This window comes from Vulpes vulpes, chromosome 4 (assembly GCF_048418805.1).
Source record: "Vulpes vulpes isolate BD-2025 chromosome 4, VulVul3, whole genome shotgun sequence".
In the NCBI taxonomy this organism is placed as follows: domain Eukaryota; kingdom Metazoa; phylum Chordata; class Mammalia; order Carnivora; family Canidae; genus Vulpes; species Vulpes vulpes.
The window spans coordinates 121925169-121944139 of NC_132783.1; the positions used below are offsets into that span (position 1 = coordinate 121925169).

The following is an 18971-nucleotide window of genomic DNA, read 5'->3' on the forward strand; positions in this document are numbered from 1 at the left end:
TATGAGATAAAATAGATGATTTATGATAATAAAAGACAAACTATATTTCAACCCATATTGTTGTCCAATTCCTGTTCATCTTATTTATATTGTGTATATGTAATTATAAACTATATGGGTAATTTTGCTTACTTTGGATTATAAGAAGGGAAGAAGATTTGTCTCAGTATCAAATTTTAGAAAATGAGTTTTGTTTTCCAACCAAAAATCCCCTCCATAATTTTAAGACAAATGCCACACAACTTTTTGTGTTATATCATATATTCCACTTCATAGAAACCAATATGCTCTAACACTGAAGAATACTTTTTCTTTAGTAAATGTTCATAAGTCATTCAATCTTTTCTTTTATAATTTTATAATTTTAATAATTTAATAAGTTTTAAATAAGTTTTATAATTTTTAAATAAGTGGGGACATTTTAAAAATATCACTATGTACAGATTATCCTTATTTCAAGGTACTGGTCAAATGCTTTACTTTTGAAAATGTAGGTAATTTCTATCCCACGTCATCAAATGTTTGACCCAACATAATTAAAGATACATGTGATTGTTGTTATTGGTTGTGGTGGTGTTCTTTCTCCCCTCCTGGGTTGTGGGTTCCTGTAGGAAAGCTATGTATCAAAGATGGATTGCTGTTATAGCTAATAATTACAGTCATTAGTTACTATTTTTTATTGTAGAAAACGAATTTCAATTCAGGTTTACTTATAAGTATTTACTTCTACTTCCATCTGCATTAGGTTTGTTTTGGAGCGGAAACATATTTAAAATCTAAAGTGCCTCTGTGATAGAATTTTCCAAACATTCACATATATTCCCATTTAAAATAATAATTATCTTCTCCCTCCACATCAGTGTTTATATAGACTAGATAAAACACAGTGAAGAGGACTTTTTCCTGTTAATAGATATTACTTGACATTTTAGCTTTAATGCTAGAAAATAAAAGCAGTTTGTAGTGTCCCGGATTGCCTTTTCTTTTCGCGTACAGAGCACTTAAGTGTCATGTTAAGCCTGAGGCAGATCTGTCCGGAATTGTGTTTACTGTATTCCTTTCCAAATGCAGCACAGAATCTTATCGCTTATCAGTGCATAAAGTCTAACAGATTGCAGACTCAAATTTCCCCTTCCAGGCAATGTTGGGTTTCACTATTGTTTGTCATGACAAAGGTTTTCATGAATTCTAGGGCTTGGATTTCTGTCTTGTTTTCTTTAGCATAACCCTCTAGGCAACCAATCAGCGTTTTTCAACATCTAGAAATTGTTCAAACTACAAAAAGCTGCACTTTAAAATTCCATCTCTATGCTTTTGGTAGTTTTGGTTATATTGAAAAGAAGAAGCAATTAAACATTGTCTGCAGATGCTGCTGCTGTAAATGAGGTTGCCTGAATTTGGTGAAAGCAAATATGCTCACAATTCATATTTGGGCTGCAATTGTAAAACTATAGGAGGAAGGAAATATCTTGGCAAGAGACAAATTTAGCTATGTAGACTTTTTTTTTTTTTTTAAATGTCAGAATCATCCATGTATGACCACTTTCAGATAATTTAGAGACACTCTTTTCAAAGTGTCAGCTATGGACCCAAAGTTTTTTGGGCAAATGTCTGTCTTTCTCATCAGAAAATCAATTCAAATTTTTAGATGTCATGCAAATTGAATAATAGTTTACATGGGCTGAATCCTTTTGTTGACTGAAGTGTATTCACATATTCCAGATTTGACTATGCCTTGTGGATTTGACCACCTACTTATTTCTCTATCTCCTCCTCACTGGCTCCCTTCTACTGCTTTAGGTGAGGGCCTTATAATTTCTTGCCAAGCACTTAACTAGTCATGTTCATTTCCAGATCATCTCTATTCTGCTTTAAGCAGGTGCCTTATAAATCCCTAATTTGAGGGGCGTCTGGATGGTTCAGTCAGTTGAAAGACCAACTGGGTTTTGGCTCAGGTCTTGATCTCCTAGGTCATGAGGTTGATCTCCAAGTCAAGATCAGCCTGGGCTCCACACTTGGAGAAGGGAATAAAGATTAAAGATTCCTCCCCTCCCTCCCTCCCTCCCCACCACTTGCACTTGCCAACGCATGCATGTATTCTCTATCTCTCTCTCAAACAACTAAAATAAATCTTTAAATAAATAAATCTGTAATTTGATGATATAATTTCCCCTCTTAAAATCCCTCAGTGACACAAGGCTTCTACACTATAAAATCCACACCTCTTACAGTAGCATAACACGACTGTAATGATCTCACTCTGCCAATGTTTCTAAATTTACCTCTCATGCTTTCTTAGCCCCTGTGCCACCCTGAAACAAATATGCATTTCTTCAGTCATATTAGAAGATAATTTCCTTTATCCTTATTCAATTCTTGTTGCCTTTGCATTTGCTGCTGTTTACTTAGCTGAGGATGGCCTTCCTTATTGACTGTTTCCCTTATTGCTCGCCCATAGTCCCTTCTATTCATCTATTAAGTCTCAATGCAAAAGCAGTTGCCTATGGAAAGCTTTCACTAATGTTCTCTGACAGAGTCAGGGATATTTTTATCCCGTTTCCATAATGATGCTATATGACATGCGTCATATTGGTAGAATAATGGGCCAACAAACATACACTGACATGACACAACTATAAACTTTGAAAGTTCTTGATACTTTGACAAATATAAAGAATTAAATGTATTTGCTAGAGAGATAAATAATGAAAGTAACTATCTGCCATAAACAAAAGTTGAGAAACTTTTGCGAAGACCTCTGCTTTACGTATCAGTGTATAATGTCCTGGGCATTCTTCATTCATAGTCATTCATTAAACAACTATATATTTGAGCACCTCCTAGCATAAGTTTTTATATAACTGTAAGAACATTGTGTTTATATTGTGGCTAATAGGGAAGGGGAATAAAATGAAATATAAGATTGTATTCTATCATTTGTGAATCTACAACTTTTTTTCTGAGGTTATTCTCAATCCTTAGTATGTGTCTGAGATGCTTTCCATCATTATGATGAGATGAGCTGAAATAGATATGCCATCAAAGCCCCTTTTGCCCTGCACACACACACACACACACACACACACACACACACGGACACATAGAAATATTGGATCAAATCAAATTAAAATTTATAAATTACTAGGTTCTACATAATGAATAAAAATATATAGATCTTAAAAATGAAGAAGAGAAATCAAAGCCAGAGTACTAAAGAGAAGGTTGAAACGTTAGCAGCCTGTTGAGATTGGTCTAAACAAAGGCCCATGGTCTAGGCACTAACATTTCAGGTTCCAACGACCATATACAATGAGGAGATTGGGGGACACAGTTCTGAATACTGAAATAGTTTTAAGTGGACTCCTACATAAACTCTGAGCCTTGATCTGTTCTTTATTCCCCGCTACTCAAAAAGTCAATCTACCAATGGTAATAAGAAATGGGCAGGCTTACAGTCTGTCAAAAGATTTGGGGCCTAAAAATAAGTTGCAGGAATAAAAAATGATTTCTTACAGGAAAGAAAAACAAAAAAGAATGTGGGAGAGGAACTGTTTGAAAAGATAATCTCTAAAAAATTCTCCATAATTAAAGAAAGAGATACATTTTTCACTTGAGGAATCAAATAGAGTTCTGGGCAGATACAAACATCTAGCTTCAGCCTTGTGATTCCTTAAGCCATGAAAAATAGTAAGAAATTCTTACAAGGAACAAAAAGAAAAGACAAATTCAGTATTGTAAGAGACAATATGACATGGAAAAATTACAACTAGAATTCACTGCATATCTAAGCTCTCATTCAAGAGAGCTTGTGAAACAAAAAAGAGAGAGAAAGAGAGAGCTTGTGAAACAACATTTCACACAAAGACTAACATTTCACCATTCTGAGAACCTTGTAAATGTCTGAGTAATTAATTAATTAATATTAATTTTTCAAATAAATTTAAAAGTTTTAAAATTTGTAATTAGCATTTTAAAATAAAATTTTCTTCATTTACAAGTTAGAATCAACAAAGAAAGAAAGACAATCCAGGTACTAAATGAAGAGATGACAAAATCCCCAGAGGCCCCAAATGGAGAGAGGGAAACAGGAAAACAGATTAGGAAAAAGTCATCTAAAATGAGCTCTCCCTTCTTCCTTCTCCATGGAGGCTGAGGTGACTATGGCCCCATCCTACTCAGCCTCCCTTAGCTTAAAATAAATTACAACAAACAACTTCAAAAGAGGGTCCTTACAAATGAACAGGGCAGTTGTGGCCTCAGGTAACCCCATATCAGGGTCTTTGCCCACTGTCCCTGCACCCTGCATCCTTTGCACCTCTGTGCCCCGCCGCATCAATGGGGGCTCTATGTCTAAGTGGTCACTCTCAGTGGAGCCAGGAACTCTAGTCTTATTTTGTCCATCTATGTCCCTCCTTCATCAAATGTCCCTGCATCCTTCCTCACCAAGGAACATGCAAAATATATTCAAATATTTGCAGAAAATGTGACTTACAATGAAAATGGGAGAAATGAGATTTAATCAGTATTTCTTCGATCCCTATATGCTTTTCTTTGGAAGGAGAGTATTTTAATTTTACTTTAAAAGAGAGTAAAATTGACTTAATTTTGATGTATGGGTCTATGGATTTTAATACAGGCATAGACTTGTAACCACCACCACAATCAAGATACAGAATATTTCCATCATCCAAAAAACTCTCTGATACATGTTTTTATGAGTGACCATCCTCGACCACCCACAGAGCCTAGAAAACTTGAATCTGCTCTCTATCAATGTGGTGGTTTACCCCTGCCCCCAGGTATGTCATGTTCTAGAAATTATACAGCACACAACCTTTTTACAGGCTTATTTTACTCAGCTCTCTTCAAGTTGCTTCATTTATCAACTATTCATTCTTTTTACTGCTGAGTATTTTTCTATTGTCCACAGTTTGCTTTTCCTTCACCTATTGAAGAACACTGGGGTTGTTTCTAGTTTTTGACTATTCTAAATAAAGCTGCTGTATTTGTATACAAGCTATAGTGTGAATATTAGTTTTCCTTTATGTAGGGTAAATACCCAGAAGTTGAAGTTGTGTGTCATATGATAGTGTATGTTTAATTTTATAAGAAACTGCCAAATTATTCTCTACAAAATTTCCTGCCTCCACTAAAATTCTCAATGTATGAGAATTTCAGTTGGAATTCTCAGTATTTTTAAATGTGAACCATTCTAATGGATAGTGATATGACATGATTGTTTTAATGTAGTTTCCTTAGATTTAATTCTTTATTCTCCATTTTTTTATTTTCATTATATGAGAAGACAAATTCTCAAGGGGCTTATAATTTGTTGGTAAAGTCAGACATGAAAAAAATTATAATGCACCAAAGTAGAGAAGAATACTTAACAATATTTATTACTTATAATAAAGGAATCAGGAAAGTCCATACAGGTGAAGGTAGCATTAGAATTGACCTATGGGAGAGGATGGCCATTCCTAGTCCCTGTAAATCATATCACAAGACACTTATGCAACTGCTTTCCTTGATAGGGAAGTAAGCTCCTTGACTGGAAGACTGATAAATGACAGCCTGTCCTTAGTAGCCTCTTCTCTATAAAGTTATGTAACATGGGAAAGTAGATTTAATTTTTTACTATGTAACTGTCTTATGTAAATATGAATGTATCATATTTACATAAGAAGACAGTGCTCTATTGTTTGAAGGCCATATAATTTGGAATCATGCATTCACCTGTTTGAAACCCAACATCTTTACTCATTTATTAAGGCACCTTTGACAAGTGTTATGGGTTAAATTGTGACCACTTAAAATTCGCATGTTAAAGTCCTAACTCCCATAGCTCAGAATGTGGTTTTATTGAAGATAGGGTTTTTACAGAGGTAATTAAGTTAAAATGAAGTCATTAGCATAGGCCCTAACCTATTATTACTAGTGTCCTCCTAAGAAGAGGAAATTGGGAGACAGATGTAGATAGAGAAATACAATGTGAGGACACAGGGAGAAGATAATCATCTATAATCCAAGGAGCGAGAGGTCTAGAACAGTTTTGTACTGACAGTTGAAAGGAACCAACCCTGCCAATACCTTGATTTTTGACTTCTAGCCTCCAGGACTGAGACAAGAAATCTCTGTTCTTTAATTCACCCAGTTTGTGGTAAAATGTAAGAGCAGCTCTAGCAAACCAATACAGCAAGTTACTAATCTTTCCAAACTAGTAGTTTTCTTCTCATCTATTAAATAGGGAATAGTAACTTACTTCACTGTGTTGCCAGGAGTAATGAAATGAAAAATGTATGAGAAATTACTTTTGCATAAAAAAGGATAGGAGTTTAGCCCACAGTAGACAATGGGTATGTAACACATGCCATCAGGGTCCTGTCCATGTCCCTGGAGAATACAGTGTGCTTTCCTGGACTTGTATCCTCCAATGTCTGTGTCTTTGCCTGAGAGCGCTTTCTTCCACTGCCCACTGCCCTCCAAGTACAACTGTGGAAAGCCACATTGCCAAAATAGATCAGGCTTTAAGTGTAGAGGGGCTGGAAGCTTTTTCAGTCTATTCTACAGTTTCACATGTGATTTGTGTAGAGGAAATGCTCACTACAGCCTGCTCCAACACAAAAGAAAAAGGGAAGCGTGAACACATATTCTCTACTTGCCAGATTGTTGCTCCATCTAATTGTGTCTTTAGAAAAGAGAAAAAGGTGGCACCTGGGTGGCTCAGCAGTTGAGTGTCTGCCTTCGGCTCAGGTTGTGATCCCAGGGCCCTGGGATCCAACCCACATCAGGCTCCCCATAGGGAGCCTGCTTCTTCCTCTGCCTATGTCTCTGCCTCTCTCTTTGTGTCTCTCATGAATAAATAAATAAAATTAAAAAAAAAAAAAAAGAAAAAGAGAGAGAGAGAGTGAAAAAGCCCAAACTAAGCAATGTGAACAAAGAGTAATATAATAGTTTTGACCTTCTCTATTCGTCTTTTCACCAATTGTTTCAATTCTTAGAAATTCAGATTTTTTTTTTTTTGAGAATGCAATGAAAATAGCCTCTTCAGAATATAAAATCTTACAGGTATCCATTTTTGTTTTTAGTCAAGGAAGTATTGGCCAGACTTGCCAGATTTGCAGAACTGCCAAAGAGTAGAAAAAAGTTTTCAAATAAAGATGAAAGTTTAGAATGAAAAGCAGACGATTTGATCTTCCTCACTTCTTTCTTTCATTTGTTGTTTGAAAGCCCAAAGTAATCCTTTTTTTATAGTAGATTCTTGGTTTACAGATGACTTTCAGATGCTATTAAGAGTCAGAGGTTAAAAAGAAGTCTTAAATCATTAGACAACAAGCCTAGCCTTCCGAGATTGAACAAATGTACAAATGTTTACATGCTGTTCCAGGTCTGAATGATTACATAGCCTCTAGGCCCGTGGCTTGAAAAGGATCCTTTTCCCCCATGTTTTCCTCCTATATGTTAAATGTATTGTACTCATTCATGCTCTATTTTAAAATACTTCAAGGAGAGTAAATAAAAGTGAAAATCAGTGTGAACAATTTTTCCCCATCAAACTATTTGAGAATAAGTATGTTGATCACTTTTACTTTGTGTTTTAGAAATGGAATTGTATTAGTATTTAATAATCATTTCTGGTGTGCAGGTTATTACTTCTAAAATATAATTTATATAGAAAATATATAGGTGAAAAGATCTATAAAAAAAAGAAATTTTTTTCACATAAGTCTATGGATCCCTATAAAGAAAGGCATGCATTTTAACTTTTTGCAACTTTCAGTGTATCTACCATTAAATTTAAAATCGTTGAACTATTTCACTGTATTAGAACTTCCTTCTAATCTATTATTTGCTCTCCCACCTTCTCCCAGGTGTCACTCATGTATTGCCTTTCTTGAGGAGAACTTCCCTGACCATCATGATTGAGATTGGCTCCTCCTCCTCACTCCATCATTAGACGGTGCTAGTATTAATTACCTGAATAAAATACCCTTGTCCTTCCTACAAAGATTATTTTAGATAGATATTATACCAAGAAATAGCTATGATAATGAATCTGAAGCCATAATACTTAAAACCATTATTTTGAAAACATTTATTTAGGAAACCTAACACATATTGAGATATATTTCATGGATACTACAACAAATTATTGAAATCTATCATTGCAAGCCAAACACAGCAAAGAAAGAATTTGTGTCCTCTAACATAGAGACCCAACATTCATTAAATTAAACCCCACTGCTAAAACCCAGGGTTAGTTAAGTCTTTACAGGAAAACTAGAATCAAAATCAAATACTAAATAATAACAGGAAAAACTGCTAAACGTAATTTTCCCAAATTTTATATTGACTGAAATGTAAAAATGCAATTTATAAATTCTTCTATATACTTAGAGTAATTTTGAGAAACTCAACTAAAATGATATTAACAGATCTAAGGAAGACACTGGCATTCCATACACATTTCTCAATTATGGATGTAATCTATTCCTAAACACATGGGTAAAAGTGAACCCTTATACTATGAGTCTTACATGCTTTTTGCATTTTTGTTTCAAATTAGAGATTGCCCCATTAACACCACTCAGAATTTTTTCTTCAGTATCTCAAGGGCTGAAGCAACTGTCTCATAATTTTTTTTGTAATCATATCTCATATTTAGATTAATAACTTTTTCTTTGAGTTTATTCAGGAAAATAACTGATATAAAGTGGAATGGACATAAAGGTAGAAAAAATTATTTTCAAATTAGTCTTGTTTCCTCAGGGTGAAATCTACAATTGCCTTGCAATAGGAAAGTTTTTCTAGACTCAAAGGTCAGAGATCATCCCTTATTTAAGATTCAAAAGATAATAGTACTGGTCAACTGAAAAAAAAAATAGATGTATATTTTATGTTAAAAAATAAATGTGTGAGATATTTGAAAGCTTTTGGTTTTTAACATTTGCTAACTAGTTGAACTTTCTTCTTTTTTTTTTAATTAATTTTTATTGGTGTTCAATTTACCAACATACAGAATAACACCCAGTGCTCATCCCGTCAAGTGTCCCCCTCAATGCCCGTCACCCATTCCCCTCCAACACCCGCCCTCCTCCCCTTCCACCACCCCTAGTTCGTTTCCCAGAGTTAGGAGTCTTTATGTTCTGTCTCCCTTCCTGATATTTCCCAACATTTCTTTTCCCTTCCTTTATATTCCCTTTCACTATTATTTATATTCCCCAAATGAATGAGAACATACACTGTTTGTCCTTCTCCGATTGACTTATTTCACTCAGCATAATACCCTCCAGTTCCATCCACGTTGAAGCAAATGGTGGGTATTTGTCGGAACTTTCTTCTTATGTGAGACAATGTTATAAGCACACAGTAAACAAACAAACAAAAATGTAGTTGTATTCTGGTTGTGCTTTAAACCTAGAATTCAGTCCCCACCATCTGCCAGGCTAGAAATTAACAAGAATTACTCTTATCCTCATATTGAGTTTTACTAACTTAGTAAAATTATTTACATGACTGACTTGCACAGAAACACTCTCTTCTAAAGTTACAAAACAATTTTATAGACACACAGTCTATTAACTATGGATCATCAGCTATATCTAGCTTTGCGACATCATGCCAACATGAAATAGCAAACTCTTGTAAACTGAGTATGTTAGTAAAAATCTTAGCTTTTTGAGATGTCTATCAGAAAGAGTTTTAGTGTGTGAAATGAGCCAGACTATGAAGTCAGACCTTAGTTTGAATTTAGACTGTTACCTTCTAGCTACCTAACCTTGGCAAATGTGTGTCATTGAACCTCAGTTTCCACATCTTTAAAATGGAAATCATAATAGCAATACTGCAAATTAACTTATTTAAAAACTGAAGTGTATTTAGTATAGGTCTAGGCATTCTTTTAGGATCCAATAATTAAGAGCTCTCATAATAGTAGAAAAAGATTTGGATCAGTGTTTCAATATAAGTAGCAGCATTACGTGCATCTGCTCTTCATCAGAAAATGACTCCACCTGTGGGGTTTCATGACATTCTCATTTAAAGCTTTTATAAGGGATGGCCCAGGTGTTCCTTTCACTCATAGAGACAGAGAATGTTTTAACTGACACAACAAATTCAGGATTGGGCCTGTCTTAGACACGTCCTCCAAAATATAGAGCTTGCTACAAATTAATGCAAGGCAGGGAGACGTTGGCAGTTGACCAAATCTGCCACCACCATCACCAAAAACAAAACAAAACAAAAACAACTGAGCCCTTTCAGTTTCTCTTACTTTCTGGATTTTTCTTTCTCATTTTATCTAAACTCCTCTTTCTCTATTTTCCAAGTTCTGCAGTTCCTATGCATTCCCACCACCCTTTCTCCTGTCTTCCCACACTTCTCTCATCTCTGCTCTCCACTCAGCATCTCTCATGTTTCTTGGTTCAGTCATTCACTCACTCAATTGGTTAAGCCTCTGACTCTTGATTTCAGCTCTGGTCATGATCTCAGGGTCATGGGATTGAGCCTCATATTGGGCTCCGAGCTGGGTGTGGAGGCTGTTTATCTCTCTCTCTCTCCTCCCCCTGCTCGGTCTCTCTCAGTCTCTAAAATAAGTAAATCAGATCTTCTAAAAAAAAAAAAAAAAAAAAAAGGAAACTATTTTTAAATGTGAAATGAAAGTTTTCTATTATGAACCACGGAAATTACTGTTTGGCTGTTCTGTGAAGCAAAACACAACTAATTAGTCAATTATTTATATTAGAATTTTTTAAAATATATAACTACACAATACTTTCATCCATGTAGCCCCAGATTATATGTGAGAATGATCTTTTAAGAAAATAGAAAATAAAATAAAGGTAGAATAATCCTTTTATAAGATTATAACAAAGTTCTTCTTTTATAATTTAAAATGTGAGTTCTCATTTCTCATGTTTATCACAGGTGGCTGTGCAGCAGTCTACCTTTGTTCCCTCTTTTCCTTATTGCTCTGTGTTATACCTGTCAGCTTCTAGGATGATTGAACATCTTAGCCTATTAGAGTCAGGGTGGATTTGGAAGTGTGAGATGGGATGAGTGATAAGAGGGCAAACATATGGGAAGGAAAAACAATTTCCTGGCATAATAAAATTTAAAGTAACCCACCAGCAAAGCCAGGCAGGTGTCTCCGAGGTTCTAAATAATGGCACTTTCCTAATAGCACATCAGATGTGAAACAACTCCTTATATTAACAGTGCAAGATTAATATGAACTGAAAATAAACATTAAGTTGTGTGAAGAATGCTATCGGTTTTTATGTGTTCATATCTTATATTTTATATTTTATTATGCATTATATATTATATAGTATACATTGTATTATATATTATATGTAATATATTTTTATATATTACTCTATAAGTCACCTTTGTTCTGATCATATAGTATGCTTTAATCATCACAGTAAGATGATCTTACTATAAGGTAGAAAAGTGATGTGAAGATGCATCTAAATCTAAAGATAGGGATCGCTGGGTGGCGCAACGGTTTGGCTCCTGCCTTTCAATCTGCTGGTGCCTATAGGTCTAAGGTGAGCATTTGTAGCAGCATACAGATGGATCTTGTTTTTTTAATAACAATTTTATTTATGAGAGAGAGAGAGAGACAGAGAAGCAGAAAATTAGGCAGAGGGAGAAGCAGGCTCCCCACCAGGCCCAATAGGGGACTCGATCACAGACTCCAGGATCCCGCCCTGAGTCAAAGGTAGAGGCTCAACCCTGGAGCCACCCAGGCATTCCGGATCCTGTTTTTTAAGCCACTCTGATGCCCTATATCTTTTGATTGGAGCATTTGGTCTATCAGCATTCAGAGTGATTATTGAAAGATATGAACTTAGTTCCTTTGTGTTACTGGTAGAGTTGGTGATTCTGGTGACGTTCTCTGGTCCTTTCTAGTCTTTGTTGCTTTTGGTCTCTTTTTTTTCCCCCACTAGAAGAGTCCCGCTTAAAATTCCTTACTGGACTGGTTTAGTGGTCATGAACTCCTTTATATTTTGCCTGTCGTGAAACTCTTTATCTCTCCTTCTATCCTTAATGACACCCTTGCTGAAGAAAGAATTCATACTAATTGGACTCCAATAAAAGAAATTTACACACATAAAAAAAAAAAAAAAGAAGAAGCTGGAGGAAAGGGGCTTTGACAAGGCCTATGTGGTCCTTGGCCAGTTTCTGGTGCTAAAGAAAGATGAAGATCTCTTCCGGGAATGGCTGAAGGACACATGTGGTGCCAATGCTAAGCAGTCCCGGGACTGCTTCGGGTGCCTTCGAGAGGGGTGCGATGCCTTCTTGTGAGGCTCTCTGGATAGCCCCTAGTCCCAAGCCCCAGCATGGAGTCTCCCGAGTTTGCAGCCGCGTGGGAACTCCTCCCCTGTCCTCTACAAAGGAAGAGATTGCTATTGTTGTACTCACTTCTGATGTACTTCAAGGTCTTGGGAGTTCTCTTCCTCTCACCATTTCAACTTTTTTGAAACTCTCACTCTTGCATGCATCTCCCCACTCCTTCCCCCTGCCAGTTTCATGTCAACAATTATCAGCTTTACCGAGTGAGTTCCTGGCCCTTCCCTCACCCCCACCCCCACTAGTGCGGGTGGCAGTGCTTTAATCATCACAGTAAGATGATCTTACTATAAGGTAGAAAAGTGATGTGAAGATGCATCTAAATCTAAAGATAGGGATCCCTGGGGGGCGCAGCGGTTTGGCGCCCGCCTTTGGCCCAGGGCGCGATCCTGGAGACCCGGGATCGAATCCCACATCGGGCTCCCGGTGCATGGAGCCTGCTTCTCCCTCTGCCTGTGTCTCTGCCTCTCTCTCTCTCTGTGACTATCATACATAAATAAAAATTTAAAAAAAAAAAAAGTCTTTAAAAAAATAAATAAATAAAAAATAAATCTAAAGATAAATTTATTTCAAGTTTCACTTGAACTACGGTGAAAACACAGGCAAATCATCCGGTTATATATGCCTTTAGGGAAATCACTTAATTGGATAATTAAGGATTTACATCATCTTCAAGTGGGTATCATATTCAGCAATGACACTTGATTGTGATCTAATGTTTACGGGGAAAACCATAGAAACTTAGTTCCAAAGGGACCAGTAAAAGGGCTTCTATTTTTGGAGATGAATAAAAACGGGAGAATCAGCATTCATGTAAAGTCATCATAGAGATGGACTTGTGAAAGATAGAAGTGAGGACTGGGCTCAGAGGTATTCAGATTCTCTTAAAATAAGTTAAAAAAATAAGATTCATTCTAAGTTCAACTCAAAAAGGTGTTTTGGACCACTAACATGATTTAGTTTCATACCTTCATTTTTCTTCTAAGTTCACTGAATTGTAACTTACATAAATGAAGTCCACCCATGTTAAATGCAGTTTGATGAGTTTTGTTCATCTTGTATCATTGGGTAACCACCTCCACAATAAAAATATAGATCATCTTTCAAAAAGTTCCTTAAGTTGCTTTACATTGCTTTCCTTTTATAAGCAGAGCAAACTGAAATGTTAGAAATTAACTGTCTGACCCTGGGTTTCAAAACAAACTTGTGGCACAGTCTGTCTTAACATTTAGCTAAATTCAATTAATTTAAGGTGTCATTGAGGGTCTGCTATGCTCCAGTCACCAAGGATAAAGTAAAAGACACAGAGAAAGACAGAGAGAAAGCAAGAGAGTGGGAGAGAGATGCCTTTCCTACCCTCGAGGAGAAGCGGACAAGCCAGGGCATTCGACAACTGGTTAAAATATAATACAAAGGAAATGTCAGAACAGGGAATGCAAATGGGCACAGAAAAGAGGCACATGACATCCTGAAGAAGAGGAGGAAGCCAGAAGAGTCTTCAGCCATAATGTGATAATTGAGTTTAGATTTGATTCTCAAATTAGTGAGGAAGTACTTTAGGGAGGATTTTGTTCATTCATGTATTTATTAATTCTTTCAAGTAATATTTATTTCAGTCTCCATATGTATCAAACACTATGATAGGATCTGAGGATTCAAGGATGAACCAGTAAGGGCACAGCTTCTTATGATTAGGAAAGAGTGAAGGGGTAGGAATTGGTGGATTTAAAAATCCCAATATGTGTACTGATAAAAAGCACAAGAAAATACTAAAACATAAAATAAGAAAGAGTATGGTTTGATGACACAGTAAGACGTCCTCAAAGAAGGAACACTTAAGTTGTGATCTAAATAATAAGCAAGAAAAATAAATAAATAATAAGTGAGATTCAGTGGGGAAAAAAGGAGGGAAGAAATATTCCACATGGAAGCAAAGCATGAAGGGAATGTGTAGCTGAAAAAAAAGCCAGTGTGAAATGCAGTGATCAAGAGGAGAACAAGACTGGAAAAAGAAAGACTGGGCTTTTCACTTTCGCTCATCTAAGTTCCTGTTTAGTGCTTCTCACACTTCAGCATCAATTCTGATTCAATAAGTCTGTGATAGGGCCCTAGATTATACATTTCTAATAAGGTCCCTGGTAATGAAGATGTGCAATGCTGCCCCTCCTTATACAACACTTTTTACATTAGTCCTGCTTAAAGCCATCTTAAACATTTGCCAATGACAGCTATTAAAATAATTAAATATGATCATATTGTGGTTTTAAAAGATCACTCTGTCAACTATAAGAAACAAACTGAGGGTTGCTACAGGGGAGATGGGTGGGAGGATGGAGGTAACTGGGTGATGGGCATTAAGGAGGGCACTTGATGGAATGAGTGCAGGGTGTTATATGCAATTGATGAATCACTAAATTCTACCTCTGAAGCTCAAACTATACTATATGTTCATTAAATTGAATGTAAATTAAAAATTTTAAAAATACAAAATAAAAGATTACTCTGACTACAGTATGAAAATTTTCTTTTAAAGCAGACAGAAATCAAGTGCTTAAAATATAAAATAATATCCCTTTTATGGAACCAAATAAAGAAATTTATGTAAATAAGAATGCCAGCAACATAAAATATTGGGGATCCTTAGATATTCCATGATGTACAGGAGAATTTTTATCTTTACAAGAGTGATCATAACAGTTTGGATTTTATAAAAGAGACCAAGTAAATGGTGAATTATTTCTAGAAAAACAATTTTGGATGAGCAACCATGATTTTAATTATGTGCAAATATGTATATATGGACCATTTTAAAATTAAAGGCCTCTGATTTATTTGTATTGACTAAAAATTGTTAAGAGAAAGCAATTGATTGTGATTATTGCCAAGATTGCTCATATTTTCTGATACAAAGAATGGTTAATACTGTTAACATGTAAAGAGCTTTAACAGATGAATAAGAATACAAAGATGAAGTGCTTCCTTCAGCAGCACATATACTAAAATTGGTACAATACAGAGATGTTTAGTATGGCCCCGGTGTAAGGATGACATACAAATTTGTCAAATTCATTAAGCATTCCATATTTTTTAGAAAGTTAAAAAAATACAAAGATGAAAATCTTGGGAGGTGAGTGCAAAGAATTTGAATGGATTACAGGAAAATTAAGGCAAATGAATAGAATAGATATCTGATATAATTAATAATAAAATAGATATTGAAGTAGTTATTTCATTCAATGTAATCAAACTTGTGAAGATTAAAATTATTGATAGTAGCTAGTGTTGTAAATAGTGTGATAAAATAAATATTTTAAATAGTTCATGGTATTCTGCAGTATCTTTTCAAAGGGTGATTTGAGAATATCTACGAAAATTGTTTATCTAGCAATTCTGGGAAATCATTTTACAGACACCATCACTACAGTACACAAAAAAATTATCCTGTAGTACGTTTAGTAGACTTTATTTATAACAACAAAAAATTAAAGATAATATAAAAGTCTGTCAATAAGAAATTGGTAAATAAACATGGGATAACTATTCAATACTGTGCAGCTTAAAAATGATAGAAATTATATATACTGATATGAAATAGTAATAATATCTAACACTATTGAGCACATATAGTATGTTAGAAAGTTTCCAACTATCCTAGGATAGTTATCATTATCATTCCACTTTAATATTGTGTAAACTGAGGCACAGGTTGAGTAACTTAACCAAAATTTACAAGGCAGAAACTTGATCTTAGCCTAAACTAACCAGAACATGGTAAAGTTCTGTTATATATACCTGCATACCTCTATATGAATATACATACCTATCCATACATATAAGCTACTAATTTTGCTTAAAATGTGTAAGGAAGGAATCCCTGGGTGGCTTAGTGGTTTAGCGCCACCTTCAGCCCAGGGTGTGATCCTGGAGTCCCAGGATTGAGTCCCACGTTGGGCTCCCTGCACGGAGCCTGTTTCTCCTTCTGCCTGTGTCTCTACCTCTCTCTTTCTCTCTGTGTCTCTCGTGAATAAATAAATAATTCTTTAAAAATAATGTGTAAGGATATATATTTTTATGTGTATCTAAATCTCTGAAAGGATAAATAGTAAATAAATATAATATTCATCCCAGGAAAATGGGATCATTGGTTATAGGACTCTCATTTCTTATTTTCTGTACCTCTGTAATTTATCTTGTGCATTATTTCAGTTTTAAAAAATGCAAAACTTGACAAAAAGTAAAAGAAGTTTTTTGTTTGTTTATCTAATAAAGTTATATATCAAATGTAGTTTGGAAAATCTCTTATAGGAAGTAACATTTTAAACAAATATAAGTTTTTAAAAATGTGCATCCTTGTAGGTCTTGTAAAAGAATCAGGACATGGTTGATCTATTTTGGTTGCCACATGGTATGTTTTGACTGCTACTGCTGAACTGCATTTACAGTAGTCTGCACTGATTTTTTTTAAGAATTTTATTTATTAGAGAGAGAGTGTACAAGTGTGCACCCTTAATGGATTGAGCCACCCAGGTGCCCCTGCAATAATTGGTAAGAAGTCAAGACAAACTAAAGGGAGAGCCATTCTGTCCATGTGGACATGGCCACATTACCTCACATCATGACAACAAGAGGGAATTTCTATTGCTTGCTGTCCAATTTATTACAACTAATTTTCTAATTTACAAATAACATGAATTTAAGATTATGTTTATGTAGAGGTTACCTACAAAATAGACCACTGCAGAACAAATGGGATTATAAAACTTAGAAAACAGTCATTGAGTTTTGATTTACAGTCTTTATAAGCTATTTTTCTTTAAAGCCATCTCTATGAGTTTTCTGCATGGAAAAAAACCCACAAATATTTATCAAATATATATCATATCTTTTATCTATGTTAAATAATTTGATTCTTTACGACAAAATTGTACGGAGGTAATTATTCCCCATAAACTCTCTGTCCCAATTTACCACCTTATGAGGAATGTTTGTTCAGAGATTAAATCACTTCTCCAAGTTCACATTCAATAAGAAACATTGGTGGTGTTTATACAAAGGTCTATTTCATTACCCACTAAAGCTTTATAATATATATTTCTCTATTGACTTATTATTATTCTCATTTTTATCTGATTCAATTTAATTTGCTTTATGTAAAATATGGCTTCTAGTTCAAAAATATACTAAAGCACTTTCTCTTCATAATTTAGTGGGCTAATTCATGTGAAAGTTGCAAATTAATAGTACTTAAGGGCTAAATTAACTTTTTTGGATAATTTTTTGTGTGAAATATTTTAGTGTCTGGTTTTTAATGTTACCATTAAAATCAATATTTCTCTTGTCATAATTTCCCATTACAATCATATAAGATAATTGTATACATTTAGTGCTAATGGGTTATCTTATTTTGCTGCAGCTGTACAGTCTGAAATCCCCTAACATGAGTAATATTTAGTTCTACTTTAAAATGTGACTTTTAAATAAAAATGCATAGATATTTTGGTTTTGCATTTAAATATAAATACAAAATTCCTTTTAGGAACAAACTATTTATTTATAATGTTTCACGGTATACAAGTTAGTGTACAAATTTAAATTTGAGTGTACTATTTATAATTAAATGTTTTTCTATTAGAAGTTACTTTTAAAATTGTATCTTCAATTTTCATATTTAAATACATATTTTAGTTAGTGAATTGATTCATGTAATCCTACTGCTTTTAAAGTATCAAATAAATTATTCATTTTTATATTTTGTTTCCTAGATTAAATTATAAACATACTCTGGATGATGAAAAGATTTTTATTTGGTTAATATGCTACTTGAGCTCAGTGTAGCCTTTTAGTATTAGTGGAGACTATGTCTGTTTGCATAAACAGCATCTCTGAGGAGTGAAGTTCTTTGTTCTGGCTGAGAGTAGGTCTGCTTACTGGCAAAGCCAGTACCTTCTTGCCCTATTATTGACCTCGACTTTGACCTGGCTGGACCACCCTCACAGAATGGAGAGTAATAAAGTCCTCTGGCTGACTCAAGCCTGAGTTTAAGCTAAGCAGATATAATCAATCACCTAAAATTAAGTGATGTGGTTTTGTGATGTGGACATTTACTGGGGACTGAGCTGAGATCACCAAACACCATTCATTTAAGTCTTCAGGGCTGTCTCAGAGTAGGATCAAGCATATTTTAACTAGTACTTCAGGAACTATTTACCAGTTTCAGAGTGCAGAAATATGATCTCCCAGCAAGGAAGAAAGAAGGAAAGAAGAGAAGACAGGGAGGGAGGGAATGAGGGAAGGTGGGCGGGCAGAAGAAAGGAAGGAAGGAAGGAAAGAGAGAAAGGAAAAGAAAAGAGAACGAGAATTTCCAGTAACAAGGATAGACTTATTATAAAAAAGAGTTAAACAAAAGAACCAAAAACTCCTTCAGGAAATATTACCTTTCTTATTTTGTCTCAAACATTGACTGGATCAAGCTCATTATACACTTACATTTCTCAATTGATAAGCAGCATATCTTCTCTAGATAAAATACTTTGTTTTGTAAAATCAATTTTGGAATAATAGACAATAATCATGCTGTGTTTAGATCCACTTTTCAGGATGTTATTTCAAAATCT

The 18971-nt window shown here is 34.8% G+C and overlaps 1 pseudogene; it reads left to right on the forward strand.

The window, feature by feature from the left end:
- Nucleotides 1–15329: 15329 nt before the first annotated feature.
- On the forward strand, nucleotides 15330–15445 carry LOC112933809 (U6 spliceosomal RNA; annotated as a pseudogene).
- The last annotated feature ends 3526 nt before the right edge of the window (nucleotides 15446–18971 follow it).